This window comes from Mastomys coucha, unplaced genomic scaffold (assembly GCF_008632895.1).
Source record: "Mastomys coucha isolate ucsf_1 unplaced genomic scaffold, UCSF_Mcou_1 pScaffold4, whole genome shotgun sequence".
Taxonomy (NCBI): Eukaryota; Metazoa; Chordata; class Mammalia; order Rodentia; family Muridae; genus Mastomys; species Mastomys coucha.
This window is the reverse complement of record NW_022196910.1, coordinates 37,138,685-37,159,758: the sequence shown is the minus strand read 5'-3', so window position 1 is coordinate 37,159,758 and position 21,074 is coordinate 37,138,685. Positions and strand designations below refer to the sequence as shown.

General features: G+C 35.2%; 1 protein-coding gene across 2 annotated transcripts in view; it reads left to right on the top strand.

The window, feature by feature from the left end:
- Nucleotides 1-21,074, top strand: part of Nav3 (neuron navigator 3) — a 747,532-nt gene that overhangs the window by 401,664 nt on the left and 324,794 nt on the right. The window lies entirely within an intron of this gene.

The window sequence follows — 21,074 nt, the reverse complement described above, 5'->3', positions numbered from 1 at the left end:
GATTTATTGGAGTTGCATTACAATCTAATGGCAGTCATAATACTTGAAAGTAGGGTCCCTATTTTTTTTTCTTGTAGATGTTTCCTTAGAATAAAGAAGTTTTCTTAGAAGTCAAGCAGCATATGATTAAATGTTAGAAACTAAGATATGACTAACTCAACTGTGAAAACATTTTTTAAAATACATGCCATGAGAGATTATTTTATTCAAAGTAGACATTATTACAGTATATTCCTTTCAGTTTTCAAAAGCTGTCCATATTGAAATTAATAAAACTTAAAAGATTCAATTATTTTTAATGATATACATTGAGCAAGGTTTCCTGTATAAAAGGTACAATCATATACCTTTAATTTATTTTATTGTGTTTTTGTAGGTTTCCTATTGTGTAACATATTGAAAATCAGAAATGCACTTGTTCATTAAAGAACAAACAAAAGCCATGCAACACATTCAATGTTTGACACAGTCATAATGAAGAGACTTAAAAAAAAAAAACAGATTTGAAATTTTCTCTGACAGTGCATCTATCGAGGATACCTAAATTACCCTTTCATATCCAGAACTTCTGAATGTGAAGTATTTAAAAATGCATATTTGCAAATATAATAAAGTAAAAGTTCCTCTGGCACCATCAGCTTCCGTTATACAGGTAGATCTCAAGCCAATGATGACAATTTTATAAGAAAATGAAAATAGACAGAGACACAGAGGAGGAGAGGAGGTAGCTACCCAGAAGTCGGGGCAGAGACTACAATTTTATAGATACAAGTCAAAGGTTACACTGGATTAGAGGAGAATAGCAAAACCTTCGCCCAGAACTTCTGGAAAAAGTAGGGCTACAGTACCATTTGCTGGAGAACATCTGGACTGCAGAACTGAGAGAAATCTATTAAGACAGAAAGTAGGGACCTAGCTTCAATTATGCGACTGCCTATAGATTACAAGTCTAACAAATGAGACTTGGTTATGAAAACTATGTCTTCTCGCCACCCATACCAAGTCAACATCCTGTTGCCATTGCCCTCCAATCTGCTAAATTTAGGCTGGTTCATTGTAAGTTATCAGTGAAGGGTCTGCTAAGGCTCCCAGTATTCTAAGATGCTTTGGTAGCCCAGAAAGCCAAACATTTATCTATTATTTTTAGGTCACACTAATATAAAACTACCTCTACCCACACTTGAAATAAGAACTCCTTTGCTGACTTTACTCCAAAGAGAAGGAACGATTGTGAAGATATCCCCAAAGGAATGACAAAATATGCAGATTAGCACATGCTAATTGTGTAATACGTGTTTAAGAAAAAACATATAATTAAAACAATTAAGCAATATCTGAAAATCAAGATACATTTTGCTTATGATTTGAAAGCCCATAATGATTATTTCCTAGTACTTCTGTTTGAGGTGTGGCTAAGTTGTAGTTTCCAAATTATTGGGGAAAACACTGAACCGGAGATCAGGAATTTGTTAAGATTTAAGAAATCCTTTCAAACTTAAAATCTTGGGAAAAAAAAACAAAAAAAACAAACAAAACAAAACAAAAAAAACAGATTAGTCTTCTTTTCCTATCATAGTAAAAATAATTTCTAAGAATCTCTACCTCTAACTATCTTCAGCTGGAACATCAGTCTTCCAAATGATAGTTCTTTTGTAATTAATCTAGCCAGCTGCCTCTTTACAACCATGTTGTTTTAAAAATCTGCTTTTACAATATTGAAAGCATAAAGGGAAATGCTATAGATACCTGCATTTGAGCAGTGGCTTGTTTTCATCTAAAGTATGTGATATTGGTACACTATTTTCCACCCCTTTGATATATGGTTTTTCTTTTTCATGTTATCTGTGTTATGGACATTACATAGACTGGCGGTACAGTACACCAGAGTTTGGAGACTGTGTCCATCATTGTAGCTTGCTGTTTGATTTGTGCCTCATGGAATGCTTACTGGTTATTTTCTCCAGTTCACTAAATAGAAATCTAAAACATAGAAAGGTCAGTTTGTCTAGCAAGTGAATAATGGAGCTGACAAGAGTATTCATGGTAGAATAGGCTCTGATTTGGTTTTATTTGTTTCTTTTCTCATTGTGGCCTTTAATAAAAGAACACCCTTAGCAGTCGGCATAAATATGTAGGTGCTAAGTTTATTCAAGATCATTACTGTATATATTTTTGATTTTAGTGATTTGTTTGACACTTTAACTTACTGATTTAAGTTTTTGTCTAAGGCTTCAACACTGAAATTTTAAAACATGTTTTAGATTCATATATACTCTTGGATGGGTGAACAAAGAAAGTAGATTAGGAGTAATAATGCCAGATATGCAACTAAATATACTTTAATAAGTAGAAATTAAAATTAAGTTGAAAAAATACATAATTTGAACCAGGGTCTGAGAAATCTTTTGTTAATCTTGAACTCAGTATGTAGCTGAGAAATACTTTGAACTTTGGTCCTTCTTCCTCCATCCCAAGTACTGAGATGCTGAGAATTTGCCACTATGCTTCATAGATATTCTACCGGGGTAGATTCCAGGCATGCTCTGTGCCACCTGACCTAAATCTCTAATCCAGTATTGCCCCCTGATACTCCCTGTGGTATAGAAATGAATATGGCCATTAGATATAACAATATTAGTTTAAAACTGTAAACATAGTGAATTATACTAGCCATATAAATAAGTACTTGAAAATCTGTAGAAGTCAGGGAAAATATTCCATTTAACGGCTGTGCAACATTGGCCTAATTATTTAACCTCTTAAGCCTTACTTTTCTTACCTCAGGAATAAGAGTAAGATTTCAATTTTACTTAAATTATTTTACAGAGCATTTAATTTTATTGTATGGTCTATTAATATGGATGTGCTGTATTTTAAACCTTTATTTTGTTTTCAGAGCTTTCCACTTAAGGTTATTGTTTTGATATATTCTTTTTACAATGCCATGATACCATGAGGAGTTTCTGGATGGCAGACTTTATATAGAATTATTTCACTACGTTGGTCATCTATGTTAATGTGTCTCAAATACACATCATTGTATGAATTAATGAAATGGAACCACTTTTAGCCCAAAATAATAATTTAGAAATTACTTCTTAGGAGGAGAAATCTTGTGTAAGCTAACACAACACAAGACAAGAAAACAAAAACATCCCAAACCATCACTTATTAGGAAAATTTTCTGTGGTTCCACTGGAATGGCTTTTGTCTTTTACATGTGTTTTATTCATGTGGTTTGCTAATGTAGATTTGGTGACTGGTATTGGTTTTCTTGTGGCCTACATGTGTTAAAAAGATTGGCTTGAGTCTAAGTAGAAAGAGAAAAGGCATACTCCGATGCTCAAAGGACTTCTGCTTTTCTAGTTTCACGTGGCCACGCAAAGAACTGGAGTTAAGAGTCTGGGTGTTGAGTGTGTTCCAAATGTTCTTGAGATGCCGAAGACTTGCTCATTTGCATGGCAGTCATTGGGAAGCAGGGTCTCTTGAGTGGTCTTAGGTCACTGGGGCCCATACCCAAAGGTATGAAATCATGGACAGTCCCCATGTGCCCAAAGTTTGGCTTGAAATGTGACCCATCTTTCTGATATCAGCTCTCTGTATGATGTGTTGCCTACATATAAGGCTCAGAACAATGAAGCCAGCTTGGACTCCAAACTCTAGAGCAGTCAGTAGTAATATAACTTCCTTTTATACTATAGATGGCCTTTGTCAAGTATCCTGTTGCACTAAACTGATCCTCCCAGTAGGATGATTGGTATGAGAGGAGCTGATACAGGACTGTAGATGAGGGTCAAGAGTCAATACAGGGAGTTATTCCAGCTCACCATACACACAATTTCTGAATTTTTATGATTGTGTAGAGATTGTTCCCCCCTCATGGAACATAATCTAACATAGGAAGGAATTTGACTTTAAGGATTTGAATGAATTTAGTCCCTTATTTAGAATTAAACAATTCAAACAATTCAAAAGTGACTGCACATAATTTTAGTAGCAATAATGGTTGATAAATGCTAATTCCTGTAGGCTCCCACTTATGGTGCTGATAATTGTGATGGTTATGTATAACTTTAGGTAGTGTGGTTTATGCATTATTTTATTCTTACTACCACTCTATCTCCCCATTAAATCAAAGTTGAAATTTAAGTACCACCAAAAAAATCATCAACTGCAGTAGGGTCATAACTAGGAAGTGGTCATGTTTTTGTCTCTCTAATTCTCTTAAACGCCCTGAAGATACTATAGAAGGGGACATAAATTACCTGTAATCCTGTGTTCCATGGCACTTCCAAAACAAAATCTCATCACTTAGCTTTCTCTCTAAATGAACTTTTTACATTTTAGCCCATGAACCTAATGATTACTTTACCACTTTCAAACACTCTCTTTTATTTTAATTTAGAGACAAGATACCTATAGAGTCTAACTGCAATTAAATTCATGATTGTGATGCCTGGGTCTCTAGGGTGTAGGTTTATAGGTCTGAGATACGAAGATTCTTGTTTTCTAAGTTATAGAACAAAGAAAACCTGTTGCTGAACTTTGTCACATAAATTGGGTGGAAAAACTTTTTTTTCCTTTTTATAACAAAGTCAGTGTAGTATGGATTCTCCGTGGTTGATTATAAGTCAATTTGACTCTAAACTTTGGCGTATTTCTTGCTTCATGTTTTACCGCCTTTGGCTGGGTTCTCTATTGTTCTGAAACATCAAAACTTGAGTTGCTAAATATTTTATTGGCTTGTCACTTTTGCTATTGTAAAATTACCAAATCAAGATTGTCAAATGAGTGACTATTCTATTTTGCTCAGAAATGAGTAAAATTGTACCTTCCTCTCCAATTTAATTTCAAATTCTGTTGGTTGGTATTCTGAACTTTGTAAGATATTTTATACATTGCTTTGATAATCCCATTATATTTTATATAATTAATCTTAACTTACTATTCATTGAATAATTGATGAGATTATAATGGCATGTCACAGTTTCACTAGTAGACTGAAATAGTGTCTGGGTCAGAAGTCTTTGTTTTTCTTTTCTTTTTTCTTTTTATTCTTTAATCTATTTTACAATCTAGTTATTATTCCCCTCCAGTTCTGCCCTCTGACTGTTCCACATCCCATACCTCCTCCTCAACCCCCTGTCTCTAAGAGGGTGTCCCCACCCCCACTCCCAACTCTACCAGACCTCCCCACTCCCTTGGGCCTCAAGTCTCTTGAGGGCTAGGTGCATCTTCTCTCACTGAGTCAACACCCAGAAGTCCTCTGCTGTATATGTGTTGGGGTCCTCATATCAGCTGGTGTATGTTGCCTGGTTGGTGGCAAGATAGCTTCTCTGTAGAGTTCTGGCTCTTCTTGGACTTACTCTGTAGACCAGGCTGTTGAGATTCACCTACCTTTGCTTCCAGAGTGCTGGGATTAAAGTGTGCCTGGACTGCCACTTAGAGCCTTCTTACAGGCAAGCAGAGGTTTAATGGCCTGTCCTTTCCAACAGCTAATGTATTCTGGAAACCAATCAAAGTAAAACTATGACATTATAGTTTAAGTGCCAGCAAGTGTGTTTCTTATTAAATGTCTTCATTCAGTACTTTGTTGTTTATTTTTCTTTTCTACATTTTAACAAATATTTCTTTCTAGCCACTGTAACTATAAATTGGCAAAAATTAAAACTAACGCTCATTTTCTACATTTTTATCTAAGACATTTCTTTCTGTCAAATTTGTTTAGTTTTTACTTGTTTTTCTTTGTTAACAAATAACTAGCAATTTCACAATCATATAAAATATGGAAAAGTAAATGACTTTTGAATTCATATTTCCAGAGGCTAGAGAAATGACCCTGTAGTTAAGAGTACATATTGTTCTTCTAGAGGACCAGAATTTGGTTCCCAGCACCCATATCGTCCACTTGTAGTGCCAGTACCAGGGCATCCAGTGTCCTCTTGTGGCCTCAAGAGCACCTGAAGTCACATGCATGTACAACCACCATGCATATGTATATATAATAATGCATAGATATAATTTATAAAATAAATTTAAATAAAATATCACAATAAAATAAAGTGAAATGAAACCAGTTTTCTTGACCTAGCTAATTATAATAGAAAACAATTAGATTTATGAAGAAGAAAATGTTTTCATTCTAAATATTCATACAAAAACACATCCTGTTAGGTATGCTTAATGGAAGAGATTTAAAACTTTAATTTTGCATTAAATATTGTCATAGTCTTTAATATATAGTGTTAATTTCTCTTCTGGCTCCTTGTTAATCTCTCCCTGTTGAATAGAATTTATCTTTTTTTTTTTTTAAAAAAATCACACCTTCCACTATTTCAGTGTCTTCTATAACTATGACCATCTACATGGTATTTTCCTGTGTGTCTTAGAATTCAAATCCTATTGGGTCCTGCTTTCTGAATGTTTATGAGTTTACTGAAAAAATTTATTGCAATAATCAAGATTATTTTGTCTATTAAATATGTCTATTTTAAACCTCATCTTGCTTAATTATATAATTTTATATTCTTCTGCAACATTAAAAAGAGGCTCATTTGTACCTTAAAAATTCCTACTAACCAGTAGAACTTTGAATGTTTTATGAATGGTTATATCAATAGGGAATGCATTGTAAATACTCAAAGTAATGAGTGTTAGCTTGGGGTTAGGACTTTCTCAACCACTTTTCCAGGTATATGATCTGTAAGGGGAACAAAAAAATTAGGAATTGATTTTGGGCTGTAGAGGAATTTTAATCGAGCAACATGGCTGCTATAGTAAAGGATCACATCCGAAGACTTTCTATGGCTGTGTGATCTGGCTGGAATGACACATCTTTAATCCTTTTGGCTGAATACAGACATGTTCTTGGTACATTCATTTAATCCCATGTTTGAAAGTGACATCTAACTGAGTGGTAGAAACAATGACACAATCATAGAAAGATTTGACAGAATGAGTCAGAGATAGCATATGCTCAACTCTCAGGAGAACAGCACAGAAAAGAGGCTAGTTGTAGCAGAGGATGGCCTTGTCCGGTCATCAGTGGGAGGAGAGGTCCTTGGTCCTGTGAAGGCTCAATGCCCCAGTGAAGGGGAATGCCAGGGCAGGGAGGCAGGAGTGAATAGGAGGGTGGGTGGGAGAACACCCTCATAAAAGCAGGGGGAGGGGATGGGATAGGGGGTTTCATGGGGGGGGACAGGGAAAGGGATAATATTTGAAATGTAAATAAAGAAAATATCCAATAAAAAAGTAAAGAGCATTGCAGAGGTAGTCAGGAAGGGAAGGCAGTTCAGTGACTGCAGTTCAAGTGAGTTCAGGCAGTGAGTGGATGTCAGTTCAGAGCATTTCAGTTGAGTACAGTTGAACTCATTTTAGTTCACTTCAGTGTAGTTCAATTCCTGCAGTCAGGGGCATTTTCCCCAAGTAGAGCAGTTCAATGAGAATCCAAGAGAAGCAAGTTTGAGTCAATCAGCTTGGAGAGGAGTTTTGAGCCAGATCATCTGAATTGAACCAGTCAGTCAGAGTTCAGAAAGAGCTAGAATGGCTGAGCTTATATAGCAGTAAGCCTCTGAGATGACAATTATATCAGGTGAATAGAAATTACATTTACATTGGACAGTGATGGAGAAATACCCCATTAGTTACTAGCACTCCAATCACTAGGTATTACTGGTTTATCTTTTACTACAATTTTCATGTATATTTGGGTATTCTTTTCATTACATTTGAAGAAAATACCTCAAATATTAAATATTTTCACTGAAAATAACCCTGGAGAACACATTTAACCTCTACATAAAGGATTTAGGGAAAACAGAATAAATGCATTTAAGGGACATTTTGAAAGGAAACAGTGTATAGGACTGGTTTGTAACCACATGGCCTGACTGGACTGTTTCCTATTTTTAATGGCCTTCAAAGAATTGATCTGTATTATTAAAGCAAAGATGGCATAGTAAAACTTCATTGTTCTCATTAAGTCAATGACATTTTTTGAGAGTAATATGAGTACGTCTGAATTAGTATCAGAAATAAGTCTGTGTTTTTGTTCTTCTCAGTACTACAACACAGCTTCTTGACTCTGCAAAAACAGTATTAGGAAGTAATTTAGAAGCAGGAGATGCTCAGGTGCAACCCTAGAGATGGTAGATTCCAGTTCTCTGAGTTTTTGAAACTCCGAGGGTTTGAACAGGGCTGGGATGCCAGAACATTATAGAACCACTGTTCTGATACTGTGAAAATGTCATCAGATGAAATACTAATAGATACTTCAGGAGATAGACCACAGGTCAAGAAAGAAACCTCATGGCTGTTTGTGTGAGGCAGAACTGATACTGGAAGAGCATCCAAACATGCCTAAGCTTTTTCTGCCCTTCGGCAAATTTTGCAAGTCTACTGGGAAGTTTTGTCTCCAAATTTACTTTTTCTGCTATGGTCTATCACTGAACCCCACTCTAACCAAAGTCTCCACCATGCAAATTAAAGAAAAATAAAGAAACACCAGGGTGGTGAAGATCTCTATTTGAAAAACTACACCAAGAAAACATGACGTAGGATTCAAAGGGAAGGGCTGATTTATAGCCAAGGAAAACAAGCGATGTATGGTAAGCAGAAGCAATTAGAGAAGGGAGGAAGGAAAAATAACAGGGCCTCAGAAGGGACTGCAGAAAATTATTGTGTCTACTTAAACTATGTCCTCAGGAGCAGAGGCCCACTTTCCTCATTGATGAATCTGAAATTGCTCATTAGTGAGACTCACCTATGATTAAAAATGTTTCAACAGTCAGGAAGTAATATATTGGATGAACAATTTTAAAACAAGTCCTGGATACTTTAGGCTCTCCCGATCATTGATTTTTGTGAGCTCCTGCATAACATTGAAGTTGGGAGACTTAAGGTGTGCTGCAGTATGACTATTCCATTTCAGGAAAGGAAGAGAGTTTTCTCCATTTCCATAAGTTGTTACAAATTTGCTACCACTTAAATTAGAAGTGTCAGGGGAGAGGTCCTTGAGCAAGGTCTGAGGGGATAATAGTCTTGACTGTCCAAGAATGGCTGTATACTGGAGTGGATTCTGGCTCTTACGGTATAATAAAGCATCTGTGATTCATGGCTGGTTATATTTACAAGTCAGACATCCCTTGTTATTTCCAAGTCAAGATTTTAAACTGAATAAAAGAATGCAAAAAAAAAAAATAGTGTGTTTTAGTTATAACTGCTGTTTAGCTCTGCATGGGTTTTTATTGATGGGATTAAACTTAATTACATTGTTCATATCAAAGCAAATGAGCATATTTCTGGGTCAGGAAAGTACTTAAGTGGATAGAGATGTGATTTTGTTAAAATCCTGAAGTGGTGAAACTTGACTATCTTGCCCTGTGAAGAAACTACTTTTATTACGTGATTATTTTCCTTTACTAGAATAACAGCATATATATCTTCAAGAATATGTAGTAAAGACTAAGCATCTTCTTTTAAAGGTTTGGGGAGCCCAAGGTCTGTACAATGGTTAAATATTTTGAATATAATGCATTGAAATTCTTGCTTCAGCTAATGAGTGGCTCTCCAAATTATGGTCTCCAGTAAGTTGCAGCTTTTAAAAATTATATCATACTCTTATATAATTATCACTTTATGTCCAAATATCTTAGTTCTAATTTATAGTGTGGTCATGGCTCACAGAGATGTCATAATTCATCAAATCCCTTTACCCTTACATCTCATCTCCACATCATCTCTAAAAAATTACAGTGTTATTTTTAAGATTGCCAAGTATGACCTATCAAAATGAGATCTTGGTTGTAGCCCTCAGCAACTTCAACACATTTCAGAAAAACAATAACCTAATGTCTAAAGAAACAGGATTAATTAATATCCTATAGTGTGTAGAAACTTCATACAAGTCACAGCAGAGTGAGACATTGAAACACAATATGTTTAATGTAAAATTGGTATCATATATCAAATGATTTTCAAGAGCATGCAGTTAGGAACAGAATAATGGAAAATATGAGATAGAATTTCAAGGTTAGAAAAAGGTCTAATAAGAATAATTATGAGTGAATTAGTGGAGATTTATTGTAATTGCAAACATGATGCAGGGAGAATAACCCTGCTATTCATTTGAAGAGGCTGAGAATGAATATTTAAAATCCTACAGCAGAACATGTGGAAACCTAGGTTATCATTTATAATAGATTGTACTCTTGATGTGTTTTCTAATATATTCTACACTCTCAGTATTAGTTGTTCCCATGTATATGAGACATACTTAAGACTCCAGCTTTGCTTGGTAAGAAAGAGGCCACAGTTTTAGAGAAGCAAAGACTTGTCCACCTGGTTTGATGTGGATACAATATAAGGTCATGGTGTTTCAGGTCTTATGTGATGATGCTGGGCCACTGTTTATGTTTAGCCTCTCTAACGATGGTTATACCTCCCTCCCTCCTTTCTTCCCTTCGAATTACTTATATCATATCACACTGAATTTCTGAATCCAATGTAAGCAAAAATGATAAGTGAAGCCACTAGGAAGCCTACTGATACATTGTTATTGTACTGCCCAGCACCTGTTTGTGGATTGTACACACATCAGTCTATGCCTTTTAACTCTACCATCTAGGATCAGTTGTTACTTGTGGATACATTGTTTTGTTCTGTTGAACCTCACACATCCTTCTTCCTTCCCTGCTGTTCCTGTTTTCTTGGCCAGAAAAGGAAAGGAATATGAATTGTACACCATAAGAAACTGGGTAAATAGGAGATTTTTTTTGGAAGCAAGTAATATAGGTTTAAAACTTAATTTTCCATCTGGGATCTGTACACATTCAGATCTTGATGCTATAGAGACATAAACATACCAAAAAACATTTAAAGAGAGTTAAATGTCATATACGTGTTGACTGTTAAAATTTTTCTTTGTTGACCAACTGGACTGGTTGTGTCTACATAGATGGTATTTTACCTGCTCTGCCTTTTAAATCTCATTTTCTTCAATTCTTTATCCAATTTATATCATTTTCCCATATTCAGGAAGAAATGTTTGTTAGAGACCCGTAATCCTAATTTCTGGCATATGCTTTGGTGATTCCTTCATGGAAGAGTTCTTGGAGCTCAGAGGCTGAGGAAGAAGTGGTAGCTAGTGGTAAAATTTGAATGAGAGAACAAGAAAGAGCAAGTCAGCTTAAACCTCAATGGTGCAGCTCATTTTAAGTTTGCCTGTAACTTCCATAGCCTCCTTATGATCCACTAGTGATTTTACAAGTTCCTAGAAGATTCCATGACAGAGGAGGAAGCCCTGTTCCTTGCCAGAGATGCCTTGTTTAAATCAAACTCTTGGGAGTAAATTCCAAGAGGAAAACCTGCTGAGTTTGCTTAGCATCAAGTTTCATTTTTCATTCATCAAAGTTTTCTTGGGAGCACTTCTTGCTGATGAAGATGCTTTGGAAAGCAATTCTGGTGATGTTTTCAAGACCATGCTATTCTCTTGCTTTCAACACAAAGAAAATGCTAACTTCATAGGAGTATCTCTCCTAGAGCCCTATCCTTTGTAAAGTCAGATGTGCAATGAAGTGGACACAGCACCTTATTGATCAACTTATGTGACATGCTCTTCTTCATATTCTTCTTATATACATGAAACATATTAATTAATAAGAGAGCTCTTAAAACTCAGTTGTTAGATTTAAGCTCTTGAAGAAAAGAAAGCAACACGAGTCTCTACATGTATCTCATTTTAACATGCGGGTGAATTCAGCTAGGTGAATGTATTCCTAAGAGTCTCTCTGCTGTCCAGGAGTATCTTTGCATAGTTACCAAGATCAGGAAGGGAGAGCCAAGCAATTGTAGAATCTGATATTACTTTTGGGGAACTGAGATGGGACTTTGAGATTGGCCAAAATGCCAATAAATTGAAAACTGATTTGGGAGGAGATAAAGAAAGAGGATAAAGATTTGCCTTCTGAGTCACAAGTCTGACTCTTGTGTTTGAATGTTTTTGTGTTGGTTTTTGAGAACAAGTTTTACTCTATAGCCCAGGTTGGCCTTGAACTTTTATTAATCTGACTGCCTTTTCATTCATATCAAATATCACACCCAGACAATAAATAGCACTAAAGATTTCTTGGATGAATATAAGCAGTAATAATTTAAAGGAAATGGAAGCTTTTATCATTTAAACAAAATAGTGTCAATGAACTATAAAATTAAACATATCCTCCCCCCCCCCAGTTTTTTTCTTATATGATATATCCATTGAAGCTTACAGTTGCCATTAAATAAAAACTCCCAGTAAAGTTAAAATACTTGATATTTTGGTATATTTTAGTACTAGGCATACATATTACATTTAAAGGTTTGTATTTGTATTTAAAATGCACACAATTCTTTCTGTGTTAAAACAAGTTATAGTATAAGCCACTTACCTGTGAATATCACTCCATGCATGAGACTTAAGAGTAGAAAACACCAGAAGCCAAAGAGTCTTAATGAATTCTATCTAGGAATCTTACAATGAATGAGTGCCTTGCCAGAAAGCTTTGCCATTGGAACTTTAACCAAAGTTTGTAAAAGAAATACAACTACAGCTAAATCACGTATTGGCCCAGGACTGTGTCCTTGTTAAGAAAATATCACACTCCTTCTTTCATGAGAATGAGGGGTATATACATTAGAAATGGCATTGTTCTAGAAAGTACTGTAGAAATGAACTTCTCTAGTGTGAGTGATTTCAATCATTTTTAATTGTCTTGTGGAAAATAACATATTCTCTAATGAGCAGTTTTAACATGTCCTAGAAAACAGGACAATTGCCTTTATGAGACTGGAGACCATCCCATTCCATTAGAGTTGTGAAACTTCCCAATTGTGTTTGCTCAAAGATTATTTTGTTTTGCTTTTGTTTGCTTATTGTCACAGAGGAAGGAAGCGGGACTGTGTCTTCACAGAGACTGGATATGTGTTTTCTTACATCTTTTACTTTCAGTGTTCTCCTAGACAAGTTATCACATCTCTTCAGACAGTACAGTTAATCAGTGCATGAATCCAGGGTGGAATCTATATGACTCCATCAGAAAAATATTAAGAGGGGAGAAGATAACATCTTATGCCCCATGTTTAGCATGGTAGTTCAACTTGCTTACTTAGCAAAAAACACATATTCAGCAAAATTCAGAAATATCCTTGAGGCTTTTTTAAAATTTTTACTTAAAGGAAATAAGATGTACTGAAGTTAAAGCAAGTTTAATTCATAAAAACTTAAAAATATTAAAGCATAGCCCAGTTGCTTCTTTCTGCAATTCTATGCTAATATGTAATGTGTTATAATTTCCGAACTGCTACATGTCCCAACCATTGATCAGAGTTTTCATCTCAGTCCACTTCAGCATATCTAATGCACTTGACCACACTTTATTTGGTATGTGAATTAACCTCTACTTTCCTTAAATAAATCAACAATATATCTATTATAAAGAAAGCATTAATGGGATTTGAATTGACTGATTTCAAGCTTCTGGTTGCTGTTGAAAAGGGAGTCAGTGAGAGTTATTGGCTGTATAAATGTTTCTGGGAATTATTATATCACTAGGAATGTTCATAAGATTTTTGGTATACATTTTGCTCATAATCATTTTTTTAGGTATAAAGTTAGCAATAAAGTAACTATGATATAAATATCCAAATATCCCACCCAGACAACAAATAGCAGCAAATATTTCTTCATGATGTCTATAAACAATAACAATTTAAAGGAAATGAAAGCTTTAATATTTAATCAAAATAGTAAGAATAAAATATATAACTACAGATATCCCTCCAATTTTTTCCTTATATGATAATTTATTCATTGTACATTTCAGATGCTATTAAATAAAATCTCTGAGTAAAGTTAAAATATTTGATATTTAGACTTTTTATAGTTATAGACATGCACATTACATTAAAAGTTTACATTTGTATTTCAATTGTACATAATTCTCTCTACATTGAAATTAGTTATACTATATGCCACATTAGCAGATTATCTGTTTTGTATTAGCCTATTTTGATGAGTATAGTAGTTTGAAATAAACAAATAGACAATGAGAGAGTATCAGAAAAGTTCCTTTATAAAATAATGGGGATTCTCTTGTACATCTCAAGAACAAACTGTTTTAGCATTGTTCAAGTTATGTTTTTCAACTTTCATAACTATGTACTTGTGTTTGTGTGTGTATGTATGTACACATAAACATACCCAATATATATTATACCCTATATATACATATATATGTATATATATGTATATATATATAACTTCTTCCAAATATAATTCTTCAAAGATACTAGTTTTCCCTATTAATGTGATTTCTACATATAAATCTTCTGTGTTATTGGAGCACTGGAATTTATCAGTCAATTTATCCAAGTGATTTTGTTTGAATAAAGTAGTCGACCCAGGTCCATCTGTGTATGTTTTTGACTTGGCAGGAGGAAGGCATATCTCCCTGAGACTATCCATATACAATGTGGTTCCAAACCTTAGTACATTTGCTTTTCATTACTGTATATAGCTAAGGGGCCTTCTGAATTTGGTAGGTTTTATTTGATCAATTAACTAGATCAGTAGCAGTGTATATATTGCCATAGAGTACATGTAGATGGTTTCCAGTTCTACCAGGCATGTGTTCATTTGCAGAAATCAGTTGAGCACTTTATTATTGTGTCTTTTGTCCCTGTTTGTTGTGGGTAGCCCTGATCTTGTATTTTGATGCTAATTCTCCTCTCCTGGAAAGCACTGTAGAAAAGGAGTGAATCATGTATACAGGTGCCTTGTGAACCTTCTCCCTACCTCATCCTCCTCCATTGTCCGCTTCTTCAGTCTCCTCCCCAGTTTCTTTCTTCCCCTTCTCCCCCAAACTTTTCAGCTCCATCTTCCTGGAGAGAAGAATTAGCATCAAAATAGAAGACCAGGGCTATCCACAACACCTGTTGATTATATTTTAGCCAGTCAGTGAACCTTACCCTTGCTTCAAAACTATAATTTAGGCTTATCTTGGATTACATTGTCTTCAAATATAACACGAGATCAATGCTTTTAAGTGTACCATTTCCTCTCAGATATCTGATTTTTGTGTCAGCTTCAGCTGCTGCCTGGTTGGGGAGAAGTTTGAAAGAGGTGGGACATAATCTTTATCTCACACTGAATTATTTCATTAGAAAAATTGGATATGATTATCCTGTTCAAATTAGTATTGGGATTCTATGTTGAGTCAAACATAATTTGTCCCTTATGGAACATTCTAAATATGGCCTTTCACCCTCTGTGCCATTTCTTCTAAAGTAGATAGTTTGCAGTTTGCCATGAAATTCTATCCTTTAAAATACCCATTGGCATTAAGGTGTAGTCCAGGGAGATTCTCTCCTTCTTGAAAGGCTGACTTTAGGTGTGACAGTAGCTCCTGCCACATTTCCTGCTACATATGTTAGGCAGAATCTGAGTAGGAGTATATCTCATTGGACTTTTCATGCTTCTGCATTTGTTTTCAGTTTTTGAAAGTTAATGATCCTGGTTATATTATGCCCCTTGACTTCCACTTGATAATTCAGTGCTTCTCAACCTGTGGGTCAAGACCTTTATTTTGTGGGGTGTCAAACAACCCTTTCACAAAGGTTGTCTAAGCCCATCAGAAAATCCAGATATTTGCATTACAATTCATATCAGTAGGGAAATTACAGTTATATAGTGTCATAGAAAATACTTTTATAGTTAAAGGTCACCACCCCATGAGGAACTGTGTTAAAGTGTTGCAGCATGAGGAAGGTTGAGAACCACTGCTTTAACTCAAGTGACTAATTCTTCTTGTGATGTGATCCTGGCATCTAGGAAACATGGCCTTCATGTACTGTTCTATAAATGTATATGTTTTATCTCTCTACTTCTTCACTTCAAGCCTTATTTAGCACATTTTGTTTTTATTTCATAAAGTAAATATCTGCCTACCTCCAAATTCTTAGATCTCTTAAGTAATTAAATCGGTATCTGGTTATGGGGGTTCAGCTTAAGAACAGATTTCCTCAGCTAGCAAATGATAAATCTGGTAAACTATACATCTTAAATTCTATGAAGAGAATTTATTTATTTATTTAAATATGATTATCAGACATTTTTTATTAACTATTACTCTGGAGGATAAGTCTGATAGAGTTTGAGCAAGCCTTCCATCCAGGTGATGGGTTGTTGAACTGAACTGGAGACAACTTATCTTGACCTTTGCAGTGTGCTATCTGAGTACATATGACTTTAGTTCATTAACTTTTTGAGGTTTGGGTATTTGAAGAGAATATCTTATGTAGCAGAAACTATCCTTTCATTTATGAGTAGCTGAGACCTCTCATGTGATAAGGCTACATGAATGTGCCAATACAACTGGATCCAAGTGACTTTTCCCCTCTAGTTCTCAGAGTAATGGCATTCTTTAGACTGGAATGAGATGACAGATCCAGACATATACTAGATTTTCTAAAAGTTAATTTTGGTGGTGTATGTTGTGGGATAGAATCAGCTAACAGTGACTATACTTTTCAACTCCACATTTTAGTCACAATGAAATATGATTGCCTGGTATGGAAAAGGCCCTTCAAAGCAAAAAGCTAATAGATATCTTATAAAAAATAAACAAACCTTTATTTTCCATTTTGATTATTCTTAGAGTGTCTGTGTGTTCTACTTCAAAATATTTTTCCAAGGTGCTACTTAAATAATTGTTTATTGATAAAAATGTTAATTACAAAGGCTTAATGTAGACATTACATAGCTCTGTGAAGCCACATAAAGCCATTCCTATTGCTCCTATAATTTACTCTAGATCAAGAGAAGCAGAATAGTTTCAGAAGAATCTGCTGGGAAAACAAATCTCTTACCTTGAATGCTTTGTGCTCAACAGGAATTAGGAGTCAATTCAAGACCATTTATAAAAGAAGACTGAGAATCACAAACCAAAGTCCCTGTGTTTTAATCTTGCCCAACTTCATGTGTACCTTTATTTCCTTTCAACTTTTAGATATTTGTGAATCTCTTTTCATATTTCAAAGGCAAGCTCATTGGCTCAGAGTCTGCCTTTCCACTGGATTTCCCTCACCATTTGTAATTAAAGTCTTGCCAGCTTTTCTACTAAATTATTTTTTAAATAGATCTATACAACACTGAACCGTTGGGTGGTCTAAATTATCTTCCAAGGTACCAATATTACTTTTGCTGGTGATTTGCTCTAAAAATTGTATATAGTTTGAGTGATATTCCTAGAATAATTTTCCCCACAAGCATCTTTATTTTAGTTGGTCCATCTTGCTTTCAATGTGAGGATAGATACACTCCTTTCCATATATCACTTTAAAACCATCATGGAAACATGAACAACCTTTAGCTCAGTAATGTATTAGTTTCCAGAATTTACAGTGTATTGACTATTTTGTAAATTATGAAGTACTTTATCATAGAGTTCATTTCATGACTATATCACTACTAGTAAGGGTTTGATTTTCATCCCATTTTACAAAGCCCACTGAACTGATTTATCTTGTAAAAATTGTTTAAGAATTCTGACTTTTGTTCAAATTTATTCTATCCTGCACCAGCAAGAATGAATGTGTTTTATTTTACCTACCGAGTTTTTCAAATATAGATTATTTCTTCCTTAAAAATAATAATTAATGATGCTAGAAAGATAAGCAAAAATATCATTTAGTAGAAAGTCAATGAATTGTCTAATTGTATAACAAGATTGTATATTATACTAAGCCTTTAATTAAGAATACAATTTATAGCTGGGCAGTGGTGGCGCACGCTTTTAATCCCAGCGCTTGGGAAGCAGAGGCAGGTGGATTTCTGAGTTCGAAGCCAGCCTGGTCTACAGAGTGAGTTCCAGGACAGCCAAGGCTACACAGAGAAACCCTGTCTTGAAAAGAACCAAAAAAAAAAAATACAATTTATTTACTTTAGAGCAACATTTAGTGTAATCCTAACACAAGCATGATTATGCTACTTAACATTCAAGAATGCATTTGTATTAAACATTTGATTATTTCCCTTCAATCCTGGTTTCTATATATGTTCCAAATAAGACACCAAAAATTCAAATATTTGAAGCTAGGATCCACATATAAGAGACAGCATGTGTTGCTTTTCTCCCTGTTTTACCTCAGAGTTATTTTTTCATCTTCTATTTATTTTCTTCAATTTCATAATTTCATTTCTTTACAGATGAATAAAGTTATATATATATATATATATGTATATATCTATATCTATATATATATATATATATATATATGTATATACCACATTTCCCTACCAATTCATCAGTTGATAGACATGTAGACTCATTCTATTTTTTGCCATTGTAAACAGATTAGACAAATGAAGAATGGTATTCAAAACTCATATGGAAGTGTAGTACTTTTTATATTAATCAAAAATATAATTTAAACAGTCTAGTTTAAAGGGAGATACCCTTCACTGCTACATAGTGCTGCTCCTAGAAGCAGCAGGTACCTAGACAAATTCAATGCCGCATTCGGGGAACCTCTATATGCATTGTTGGTTAGGGAGGCCCCAGAGACTCCAAAACAAAACAGGTGTAGTTGCCCATCAGAACTGGATCCTACTGCTGAGAAAACATCTAACATCTTGGTTGCACACACAGAAAAATGAAACAAGCTAAGCTAGAAGCGTCCTCCATACTGGCTAACTTTCTTAGTTTCTTGTTATGTAGTATGCTAGGAGAAAAAGAGCATCAGAGGACTTGCTTAGGTGTTGGCTCTACAAATACAATACTAACTTCTCAGGCAAGCTATGTCTACCAGTACAATAGGTGCATAAGTGTTGTGGAGAGAAACAACTACCCTCTGATTGAATTCAAGCTCTTAAACCAGAAGAAATTCATGCCTGGTATGTAACTTCAGCTAAAAAAAAAAAAAAGAAAGGCTGGAGTGCTCATAAGATATATCCATAGATAAATGATACTCTCTGTCTTAGCCATAAATGTTTCTCTTTGCAATGAATGGTAGTGAATGCAGAAAGTTGTCTAACAAAATACTAAGAATAAGAGGTAGATGAAACACCATGCCTAAGCAAGACATTCATACCCCTGTTTAAAGGCCAAGGGGACAGTGTGAAAGACAATAAAGGGAATATAAGAGCAGAGAGTGAGAGAGAGAAAGACAGACAGACACAGAGATAGAGACAGACAGGGAGATAGAGAAAGAGAGAGAGACACACACAGTTGCAAGATGCTATCTTTTAGGCACAATACAGACATTGCTAACATGAACTCATAGCAGCTGCGGTTGCCTGTACTGAGTCTGTACATGATGGATGCCTCAAAGGTTAGACATGGATTAGGAACAGACTAAGGAAGCCTTATCTCTTAGTTTTCAACTCTTGGCTATTGAAAGATTCTAGAAGAGAAAAAGTTATTGCCTTCAGTACCCATTGGTGAGTGCCATAGTCCCTGATTAAACTCAGTAGAAAGAAGAAAAACAAAGAAACACAAATTCCTAGAAATATATGAATGTGGTAAGTTGTAGGGGAAGGAAGAGGTTTGATGGTGGTAAGAAGAAAAAGAAGCTGGGGAGTGTAACCAAACACAATGTATAATATACACATATGAAATTATCTGTAAATTTAATTGCACAAAAGGAATTGTTCAGTAGAAACATGAGAGATGTGAAACAAAGTTCATCTGATTGGTACAAACTACTAGCAAATTCCCAATACTGTAATGCACACACACTGCTCTACTAACTCATGGGAAATTTCCTATGTACACATTGTATCCTGGACAAAGATGCATGCTTAAGTAGCACTCCCCTTGTTTATATTTAGCCAAAATGGAATCTGATATTATTGCAATAGAGAGATTTTACAAATAAGATCAGCAGTATTGAGTAGAGATTTGGAAACTTTTTTTTAAAATGTAAAAACTTTAGGTGGAGCTAAAGCTTGGGAGGCTATTGTTTAAATCACTTCTCACTTGAATGGTGCAAAAACATCTACTCTCTGTCTTCATGACATTCAGTTCCATACCTCAGTGTATCTCAAACAAAATTCTTTTGGTTCTTAGGGAAATTGTGGTTCCTGTTTTGACTTCTTAGCCTCACCAGTAAAAGCAGATGCAGAAGGAAGTTCAAAGACATTTTTTTTTTTAATGTGTGAAGGTGAAACCACCAGACACTCAAGCTGAAAATTCAAACAGCCACAAGAAAGAGAGGGGATGGAGGAAAAAAGTTGTGAATTGTAAAATAGGCATAGAGGTCAGTAAGAGTGAGAGATTCCAAAGTGTTTAGGAAAGGCATGCTTAGTTAAGGAATTGAGGATGATCTGAGGTCTAAAGGCTCCTGATCCCAGACTCTTCTGTCCCAGAGCAAAGGACTGTATCAGAGATACATTATTCGATACAGAAATAGAGATGGCTTATTAAGAAAGAATCTCAAGATAAGAGTGGTCTAATGAACTGAAGAAAGATCCCCTTGGAGACATATAAAGATGCTGACCTCTCCAATTTCAACTTGATTTTGTCCCACATGCTTCAGTTAAGGAAGGTTATTGAGTTTTCTGCAAAATAACTTCTTTTATTTACTCTTGATATTTTTGCTGCTAGTCTCTACGCTGCTACATTTTTACAAAGTATTGACGATAAGTATGTTCATTCCATGTGGTTCCAGAGGTTACTTGCACTAATGCCTGATGTGCTTAGCCCCATAACTGTTGTGTGGGACATTGCTGTCCTGGGAATGGGGATACCGTCATTACATTTAGAAATCACCATGCATCTAATGCCTGGCTTCCTGTGTTTACTGGAGTTTGTAACATAAGCAGGCAAGGTCTGCTGAAGGTTTCAGCTGCTTTAGCTGGCTGTCCTGTTACTCCAGTTTAGCCTGATTTCATGGGATGAAGCAGAGTGAACACCGTGGCTCCTGGCTGTCAAGAGTGAAAAATAGCTGGAAATTAGACAAACAGCTTCATTGCTGAAATTGTTTCCGGGCTAAAAGTTCTTCCAACAGCTGTTTGTTTTGGACAGTGACCTGCTTTTTTT